The sequence below is a fragment of the Trichechus manatus genome, unplaced genomic scaffold, assembly GCF_000243295.1.
Source record: "Trichechus manatus latirostris isolate Lorelei unplaced genomic scaffold, TriManLat1.0 scaffold00210, whole genome shotgun sequence".
In the NCBI taxonomy this organism is placed as follows: domain Eukaryota; kingdom Metazoa; phylum Chordata; class Mammalia; order Sirenia; family Trichechidae; genus Trichechus; species Trichechus manatus.
This window is the reverse complement of record NW_004444146.1, coordinates 4,057,880-4,068,289: the sequence shown is the minus strand read 5'-3', so window position 1 is coordinate 4,068,289 and position 10,410 is coordinate 4,057,880. Positions and strand designations below refer to the sequence as shown.

At 44.9% G+C, this 10,410-nt stretch overlaps 1 protein-coding gene across 8 annotated transcripts in view; it reads left to right on the top strand.

Annotated features, from left to right (window-relative positions):
* The first annotated feature begins 851 nt into the window (after window positions 1-851).
* The window catches only part of ZMYM2 (zinc finger MYM-type containing 2), a 107,835-nt gene continuing 98,276 nt past the window's right edge, over window positions 852-10,410 (top strand). For 5 of the 8 annotated variants that reach the window (XM_023742473.1, XM_023742472.1, XM_023742470.1 and 2 more), the window contains exons 1-2: window positions 1,282-1,297; window positions 2,110-2,177. The gene's annotated coding sequence lies outside the window, so the exon portion shown is untranslated. Of the gene's footprint in view, window positions 1,154-1,281; window positions 1,298-2,109; window positions 2,178-10,410 lie in introns of those variants that run through there. The other 3 variants (XM_004388404.2, XM_023742471.1, XM_004388407.2) reach the window with 3 other exon arrangements.

Genomic DNA, 10,410 nt, shown 5'->3' with positions numbered 1-10,410 from the left:
GTTGATGGAGGCGGGAGCGGCGTCTGGGTCCCTCCACCGTCGCGCCTGCCCTCCTCCGCCCCTCAGGGGCCGACCCTCGAGGCAGGGGCGGCTCCCCCGGCCGAATGGCGGAGCCCAGAGGGGCTTCTCGGGGACAAGCTCTCCAGTCCCACGGGGCTTGGCGTTGAACTGGTCCCAAGTTCCCACAGCGTCCTGACAAAATGGAGGACGTCGTCTCCTCCTGCTGTAGCCATGACGAGAGTGGGGGACTCTGCCCCACGGGGCGAGGCGAGGCGAGGCGAGGGCGGAAGGGCTTCGACTCCTCTCAGAGCACTCAGGGAGCCCACTGCGCCCTCGATCTCTACTCCCACTCTGCCTGGCCCCAGCCCTTTCCCCACCGTGCCCCTCGCCCGCAGGGGCTCCAAGGAATGGACTGGGAGGGCGTTCGGGGCATCGAGGCTGGGTCTCTCCTCGGGCATAGTCGTTCGGGGCCACTACAGCGGCCTGCGTTCCCAGGGCAGAGCGAGGGAGGACGACCCCAGTTTCAGTCTCTCGGGGTGTTCTTGGTTTGGGGAGCCCACTGGTGCCCCCGAAAGCCAGCGTGCGGCCGGGGCCGGATGCCACGGGGGTCGGGTCCGCCTGACCCAGACGGCCCGGGTGGGGTGGGGGCGGGGTACGGAGAGGAGGGGACTGGCCGGGAAGAGAAGGGGTGGCAGGGAGGGAGTGGAATGGAAACGCCGAGGGGTGTGGCCTGTCTCTAATGGACAGCCCTTTGGCCCACCTCATCGAGGGGGGTCCTGAAGGAAGGCAGATCGATCCAATTGACGTGCGGGAGTGCCGCAGCCCGCCCTCCCCGCCAGCCAATGAGGGGGCGGGGGCGGGGCCTCCACGGTCTCGGCAGCGCCTCCGCCGCCGCCTCCTCCTGCTCCTCCTCCTCCTCCTCCTCCTCCTCACCAGCGATAAACCCGGGACTGGACCGAGCGGAGTTGTGCGTGTTACCGAAGGGGGGTGGGCCGGGGGAGGGGAGGTTCGCTCCGCGGAGCCGTAGCCAGAACCGGGTGAGGTTTGCCCCACTGTCTTCCAGTCCAGGTCCGCTGATAATGGGGGTGGCTGGGAGTAGCGCAGCCTCTGGAGGAGGAGGCGGAGGCGGAGGCGGCTGGGGAGGCGGAGATGGGTGAGGGCAGCCTCCGGAGCCTCCCACCCACCCGGGATTAATGCCCCGCGGCGCGGCCGCCGTCGCCCTGCCGAGCAGGGGCCTCGGGGGCTCCTCCGGTAGCCGTTCATGTCACCGGCGCCTCTCCGGGCGGCCCGAAGGGCGGTGAGGGCGAGGCCGAGGCCGGGAGGGCTGGGTGAGGCGGGGGTCGCTCGGGGCGGGGGTAGCCCGGGGCCGCGGCCGTGGGGAGGTCGCTGAGGTATTTTTCCTTTCTTTTCCTGCGGGGGGAGGCGGGGGAGGGGCGCCTCCGTTCGCTCTCCCGCTCTCGGGGCTGTAGTCCCAGCCTCTTCCGTAGCCCGCGGTCCCCAAGTTTATTGGGGCGAGGGCTGTCGCCTTTTCCCTGCCAGGTCCCCGCTTTGCTCTGCTCTTTCCTGGCGCTGTGCTGCGCGGCTTTTGCTCCTCACGTATTGTTTGGCTGAGTCTCTAATGGCGGACGAAGAGGCAGCGCTGCCGGTCGCCGACTGCAGGGGGGGCAAACCTTAGGCCCAGGGCAACTGCTTGGGGCAAATATGGGGAATATCGGCCCATTGGAGACGTAAACCCCCCCTTACCTCCGAGTTGGTTTCTGGAGTGTCGGAGATGATGCTGGGTGGGTAAATTTAGGAGGGAATACAATCCCTTCCTGGCGTCGAGGCTACGTCTTGCCCTTCCCCCCTTCCTTCCCCAGGGGCAAGCTTGGTGCCCTCCAGCACCTCCTACCAGATTTCGCCTTTCACGTGGTTTTTGACCCCCAATATGTATTTTACGTCTTATTTACATATGAGGGTGTTGTGGGGCGCGGGGTGGAGGGTAATAATAAAAGGGCCGAACATCCTTGACCTCTTATTCCCTTGTCTGCCTCCTTCTGGTGGAACGGGTTTGGTGTTCCCATCTGGTTGGCTGTTCTTGATCCATATTTCATCTTTCCTCTTATCCAGGACCAGGAATCGACTCAGCCGTGTTTGGTGCATCTTTGGCAGAAAGTGAGGAGGAAAACATCCCCATTGTGAGTCCTTTACTCTGAATTTGTTGATTTTTAGTGGACGTCTTCATGTCGTAGGGGTTCGGTAGTGGGATTTGCCCTCCCCGTTGCTTTGAGGGGGAGGGGCTTTCCCTTGGGTGGCATCTGGCCCCAGGGCAATGCCTGGGTAATGACTGGTAAGGCAGCCGGGAGTGGGCGCTGCTGTTTCTATCGCTGCAGACATTGCTTCTGCTGCTGCTGCAATAATACCAACCTCAGCAACCAGACGACGGGCTCCTGCAGCTGCTCACGTTACCCGGGAGGAGGGGTGGTGGGAAGGAGGGCATATTTCTGGTGCCCTCTAGAGTTCCAAAATGGGAATTGCGGTTATTTCATTTTAAATGCCAACCATTAACGTTTTTTCTCCTTTTGCGATGGATAATTAAGGGATTAGAAAAATAGAACCACTTAATTTTTTGTTTGTATGTGATTCTTCTTTACACTGAATAATTGATCGAAAGGATGAACAAAATAGAAACATTTATTTTTTGTTTGTTTCTGATTTAAGAAACAAATATTGACCCTTTGGGTTCATGAGTTGCTAGATCTCATTCATGTCTTTCCTTATGTTTATGTGAAACGACATGGAACCCACTTCTAATACTCTTAGTTCTCCATCTAATATGCAGATTGGTCTTCACTTAAGGATCGTTCTTAAATGTGTTAACTGAGAATTACCATCTAATGCTTGTAATTTGTTAAATCAGTACTGTAATGAGCTAGAAGGATAAAAACCTGTCAAATTGTCTTTCGTTCAGTTGAAACTAGTTACAAACTATGAGTGAAGTCAGCACTCTGGCCGTACTGTATTTTGTGAGCGCACTGAGGGTTGATATTGTAACTTGTAGATCTGTGTCTTGTGGGTCATAAGTGTGGTAACTTATGCTTAAATATTAAGTCCAAAATGATAAAAAGATCAAATATTTGCTGAATACTGATTATGAAGGATGATGTCAGATGGCAACTTCTTTTAAATACCTACTATTCTAGGCACGGAAACCCTGGTGGCATAGTGGTTAAGAGCTACATCTGCTAATCAAAGGGTCAGCAGTTTGAATCCAACAGGCGCTCCTTGGAAACTCGATGGGGCAGTTCTACTCTGTCCTATAGGGTCGCTATGAGCTGGAATCGACTCCATGGCAACGGGTTTGGTTTTGGTTTATTCTAGGCACAATGCAGGACACTGTCATGTATTACCTCCTTTAATCTTTGCAGGTAACCAGCAAAGTAATGAAAATATCATGTACTGAGTGTTAGTGTATGCCAACACAATTTGAAACTTTTTAAAAAAGTTTATTATGGAAGCTCTTATGAGTGAGAGTAGTATACTGAACCTCCGTGTGCCCATTACATTACCTACCTTCTAAAATTATCAACACGTCCACATTAACTTTTTAACATGTATTAAGTAATTTATCCTCATGAAAACCAGTGAGGCATATACAGTTTTTCTTGCTAAACTGCAGAGGAGGAAATATACCAGGCTGTTTGGAGCTTGGCTGCTAACCAAAAGGTCAGCAGTTTGAATCCACCAGCCGCTCCTTGGAAACCTTATGGGGCAGTTCTACTCTGTCCTGTAGGGTCGCTATGAGTTGGAATCAACTCAACGACAATGGGTTTTTGGGTAATAGTTGTTGGTAGAGCAAGGATTTGAACTTAAGCAATTTGATTACAGAACTGAAGTTCAGCAGCCATGCTGCACTATTTCAAACTATGTATTTTTACAGATCTAGAAATTGAGCCAGTGAAAAAGATTAGATTCTTTTCAGCTTATGTACTTTTACTACTTAGAGAAGAATGTATAAACAAATATAAAATGCTTGAAGCTTATCGAGTACTTTTTTGAAAGTAAGAGAACCACTGTTATCAGTTAGTTTTTTTGCTGCCATGCTTCAAGACTTAACAGGGCCTGTTGGAATAAAAAATACTGTATTCTCTTTTTCAATGTGTTAGTGTACAGTTTACAGTCTGTAATTGTTTATTATACACTGGAACTTGAATGAATATACCTCTTTTCTCCAGTGACTTTAAGGTTTTTTTCAGGCATTATACCATTCAAATATAATGAATTAAGGACCATGTCTTTTAAATAGATAAGTGATGCTTATTTTATAACCCCATTTTCACAAAAGATTTACCTGTATCAGAATTTGTTTTTTCTTTGTTCTTAATTGTGATGTTGGTAGGGGAAACTTGATAATTGGTTATGTTTAATAGACATTTGGAGATGAGAAATGTTGTTGTCAGTTGCTGACGAGTAATTCTGACTCATGAGAAGTGTATAATCAGGACTTTTCTGTAGTGTCAATACATGTATACTAATGGAAAGCAGTGGTTCTATTAAATAATACTAAATGTGGTTCTTGTTTTGCTTTATGATTTTAGCTCAGAATTGAACATTTCATTACTTAAAAACATCAACTGATGTTGCTGTAGGAGCCCTAGTGGCACATTGGCTAAGTGCTCGGCTGCCAAGCCAAAGGTCGGTGGTTTGAACGCATCAGCTGCTCCACAGGAGAAAGATGTACTAGTCTGCTTCAATAAAGATTACAGCCTTGGAAACTCTGTGGGGCAGTTCTGCTCTGTCCTGTAGGGTCGCTGTGAGTCATAATCGACTCAATGGCAATGGCTTTTTTTTTTTTCTTTTTAATACTTGTTTGCAAGGAGCCCTACTGGTACGATAGTTAAGCGATTGGCTGCTAACAGAAAGGTAGGCTGTTCAGACCCACCTAGTGCCTCCGTGGGAGAAAGACTTGGCAATCTGCTTCTGTAAAGATTACAGCCAAGAAAACCCTTTGGGGCATTTCTGCTCTGTCACATGGGGTCACTATGAGTTGGCACCCAACAACAACATATACTTGTTTGCAGAAGTCTTCATCTGATCTGTATTTGAGTTATAGTGGACAGTGTATTAGACTAGTTGATAGTTCTCAGTTCTGTTTGATTGAAGAACAACGTGGCATAAAAAGTATATGGACTTTAGGTACAAACTCTGAGTTTGCTACTGAACAGCTGTGTTCCATAAAAAAGTTACTCACTTAGAATAGTTTACTTATCTGCAAAATGGGGTAATAATATATTTAAGATGTGTAATATATATTCCAAGGTAGCTGTGATGTGGTACCAAGCATGCCTTTTATATAAATGGTGGTTACTGTTACTATCATACTAGATGTTTGATTAAATTCAGAGATGGAAAAGTAGAATGCAAGGCATGAAGGGATTGAATAGAAGGGCATAAATAAAGGGGATAAATAAGACTTACTGAGTGCCTTCTTTGCATGAAGCTCATTTAAAAGAACTTTAAAATGTATTAAATCATTTAAAAATAAAACTCCAGTGAATTGCAAGTAAGATGGCCTACTTTCTGAAATTTGTCTATTAAAGGGATAAAAATACAGGTGTTTTGTATTCTCCTTGTTCTGTTTTCCCTTAATTTTTAAGAGAAAACTGTATAAAACATTCCTGAAGAACGTATCTTTGGGGAAGAGTGCTGGTAAAATTTGTCATTTAATGGAAGAGTTGAGTTTCAAGTGTTATGAAACAGATATATCTTGACCTTTTTGAGTCTGTGGTCTCATTTTCTTATTAATGCAAGTATTGTTTCTTTAGGTTAAATGAGGTCTTAATCATGGGATATTGGAAGTTATGTAAAGAAGGTAATATCTTTTTTAAAGCTCTCTATTCCATCATGTTTAAACTTTAGGGAAAATTTGGTATCAAAAGCAGACGTTAACTCTGGGATCACAGATCTGGGATAGAAAATGGTCATAAGAATAAAAGAATGTTTTGAAGGTTTGTTTCCAAATTAACATGTGGTTGAGTTTGTGTTGTAGTTTTTAAAATATCTTTGGAGAAAAAAGTGTGGGTTTATTTAGTTTCTTTGGTTAAGGGGAATAAAGGGATAGGGTATAATAACCTTTTATTAAAGCCTAAGATCAGGCCGTTTTACAAACTACATAGATTGAAACCAAACCAGTTGCCATCAAGTGGATTCCAACTCATGGCAACCCCATGTGTTTCAGAGTATAACTGCGCTCCCTAGGGTTTTCTTTGGAAGTAGACTGCCAGGCCTTTCTTCCAAGGTATCTCTGAGTGGATTCTAACTGCCATCCTTTCGGTTAAGTAGCTGAGCGCTTAACGGTTAGCATCACCCAGGACCTCCCAGATTGACTATAGAAGTACAGTAAAACCTGTGTAAGGTAGAAAATGTCAGGGAAGGAAAATTCAAATATTTTCCTCCGAAAGGAGCGATAGAGAAGTGGTAAGACTACACCCTGTCAAAGGCGAAAAGCTTGTATGACCTGGAAAAACAAGGCAATCCCATCGAGTTCTGCTTCTCACAGGTTTCATTTTAATAAATTATGCCCAAAGACATAGGGCACAGATAATACTTCTATTCAATCTTGTTTCATCTTTTTGAAAAGTTACTTTAATTTCCTGTTTTATAATGGGGAAACTGAGGCTCAGGGATGAAGTGACTTGTCCTAGGACGTACTGGATGGGGAGGGGTAAAACTAGAACTTGGAGGTAGGGGACCTCAGAAAGGTTACTCATATTTCCCTTTGTTAGAGAAAAATATTCAGTAAATACTTGTTGATTATATAGCCAGGTAATATGTTAAGTTCAGGAGATACAGTGATAGGCAATAAGAACGCAGGTCTTTGTTTTCATGAAGCATATAGTCTATGGGGGATACAGATTAAAAACAAGCAAACATAATTACAGATTGGATAAGCGCAGCCAGGGAAAGGTGTATGACGATGTGAGAGTAACAGAGGACCTAATTTAGACTGGGCATGAGTCAGTGGAGTGTTTGATGGGACAGAATCCTTGAGGGAGTGACATTTAAGCAGAGACTAGAAAGATAATTTTCAGTCCGGATTCAGAGGAGGACATAGAATGAGGGATATCATGGCTGATGTCAGATGGATCTTGGCTGAAAGTGGAGGATACCAGAAAGATGTTTACTTGTGTTTATTGACTGTGCAAAGACATCAATTGTGTGGATCATAACAAATTATGGATAATGTTGGCAAAGAATGGGAATTCCAGAACATTTAATTGTGTTCATCTGGAACCTGTATACAGACCAAGAGACAGTTGTTCAAACAGAACAAGGGGATACTGCGTGGTTTAAAATCTGGAAAGGTGCGCGTCAGGGTTGTATCCTTTCTTCACGTATATTCAATCTATGCTGAGTAAATAATCTGAGAAGCTGGACTATATGAAGAAGAACATGACATCACGATTGGAGGACGGCTCACTTTGGTTCAGTGAATACTTAATATGGCCCTTCTAGGCATGGTCTTTGTGACTCACACACAGTGATTGAGTGGGATTATGCAGATAAAGGTACATGGAACCTGTAATGGTTAGGGCTGTATGTCCCCTTGGCTAGGCCATGATTCCCAGTATCGTATGGTTGTCCTTCATCTTATGTGTTGTAAATCCTAATCTCTGCATGTTAATGAGGCAGGATTGGTGTGGGATGTTTCTTGAGTCACAGCCTTGCAGGAGGGCATGACTCAAGTCGTACCCTTACTCAAGTTAATGCCTTTCCCTGGGTTGTGGCCTACATCCAAGGTATGTATGTGGGTGCCCTGGAGGGGTTCTGTCTCTTCCTACATTTGGATTCCGCATCCGGTTCATGATTGTCTAATCTCCGGTTCTTGGGACTTGAGCCAGCAGCCTGCCATCTGACTTGCCAATTCTGAGATTCACTGGCCTATGCAGCCCCATGGGCCGGCAGCCTATCGTCTGACCTGATTGACTAGCTTATGCAGCCTTGTGAGCCAGCAGTCTGTTGTCTGACCTGCTGATTTGGGTTTGTCAGCTCCTGCACTCACATAGGTCTAGAGGAGCCTATGTGACCCACAGATTTGAGACTTGCCAGCCTCCACAACTGCGTGAGCCATTTCCTTGATATGATTTGTGAGTTCTTTGAGACAGTGAATTGCAGAACCCAAAGATGGAAGGGAGAGTACTGATGGGGGGAGGAGGAGGAGTTGGTGTTAGAGATGATGGAGTGGTACAGCAATTTGGAAAAGTTGGACATTTGGGACATCTTTAACCTCCACCTCATAGAAACCACCTTTGTGCTGATTCTCATAAAAGAAATTACTTATTTACTCAATAACAACCTGCGATACGCAAATGACAAAACCTTCTTGCTGAAAGTAAAGAGGACTTGAAGCACTTACTGATGAAGATCAAAGACTGCAGCCTTCAGTATGGATTACACCTTAACAGAAAGAAAACAAAATCCTCACAACTGGACCAGTAAGCAACATCATGATAAATGGAGAAAATATTGAAGTTCTCTAGGACTTGATTATACTTGGATCCACAGTCGATGTCCACGGAAGCACAGTCAAGAAATCAAAGGACGTATTGCAATGGGCAGATCTACAAAAGACCTCTTGAAAGTGTTAAAAAGCAAAGATGTCACTTTGAGGACTAATGTGTGCCTTGACCCAAGCCATGGTGTTTTTCATTTGCCTTATATGCATGCGAAAGCTGAATGGTGAATAAGGAAGACAGAAGAAGAATTGATGCCTTTGAATTATAGTGAAGAATATTGAATATAAATACCATGGACTGCCAGAAGAATGAACAAATCTGTCTTGGAAGAAGTACCTCCAGAATGCTTCTTAAAAGCGAGAATGGCGAGACTTCTACTCACGTACTTTGGACATGTTATTAGGAGGGACCAGTTCTTGGAGAAGGACATCATGCTTGGTAAAGTAGAGGGTCAGCAAAAAAAGGAGGAAAATCCTCAGTGAGATGGATTGACACAGTGGCTGCAACAATGGGCTCAAACGTAGCAATGATTTTGAGGATGGTAGAGGACTGGGCAGTGTTTTTTTCTGTTGTCAGTTTTGGAACCGACTCAGCAGTACCTAACAACAACAGAAAGGTAAATGTGGAAGCGAACCTTTCAGGCAGAGGAAGAACATGTACACAGGCCCTGAGATGAGGTTGGTTCCTTCCAGGAAGTAAGTCTTAGTTTAGCAGAAGCTTAATGAGCAAGGTGGGAAAGAGTAGTGCTGGAAGTGAGTCTGGAGTGTAGGCAGAGGTCAAATCAGGCAGGAATATTATAGGTCATGGGAACAGTCTTAGGTTTTCTTCCAAGTGCACTGCAAAGCCATGTAAGAAATGAGTAACACAGCCTGATTTAATTTGTTAAAAGATTTTTAGCTACCTGGGGATTACTTAGGTAGTCGCAGTAATCCAGCAGAAAATTGATGGTGGGTTTCTAGGACTAGGGGACTGTCAGTGGGGATTGAATAAAAATGACAGTTTCAGCAATTACTTCGGAAGTAGAATAGATAGGACTTTGATGGTAGATGAAGAAAGAAGAAATTAAGGATGACCTCCTGATTTCTGGTAAGAGTATCCAGATACATAACTTACTGAAATGGTAAAGACTGGAAGAGGTGTGGATACAGGGCGAGAGGGCCGGTTTAAAATAACTAGATATAGAGAGTAGGCAGTTTGGAGTTTTGAGACCTCTTGATTGAGATAAATTTAGGAGTCTAGGGTATGCGTGTAGTATTTAAAATGATGAGAGTGGATGAGATCCCCAAAGAAAGTTAAAATTACTTGAAAGTACCTTGCGTTAATTTTTGGTCCTATGGGGAGAAGAGATTATTCTTTACCCCTTGAAATTCTACCCCCTGGAGATAACCTGAATGAATTTATTTATTTATTAGATCAAAAGGGAATTTTGTTTAAACTGTCTATCCTTGAATGGATTTTTAGCAGCTGAATTAAATGCTTCCTGTCAACTTCTAAAGCCAGAATGGACATTGTTTTAGATACCTGATAAAGAGACTTAAAAAATTTGTGAGTAGATTGTAAGCAATATGAGGGCATAATCTATATGTTTTGTCATCCATCGTTGCCCTGGTCACTTTCCTCATTTCTCCAGAGCTGAGTAGTAGTAGTATTATAGTGTGTATTGTGGATTGAATTGTGTCCCCCAAAATTCGTATCAACTTGGCTGTGCCATGATTTCCAGTATTGTCATCCATTTGTAGCCTGTTGTAATTATCTTATGGGTTGTAAATCCTAATCTCTGTGGTGTTAATGAGGCAAGATTAGAGGCAGTGTTTGTTAATGAGGCAGAACACAAGCTACAGGATTAGGTTGTATCGTGAGTTAATCTCTTTTGAGATATAAAAGAGAAGCGAGCAGAGAGGGGAGGGACCTCCTT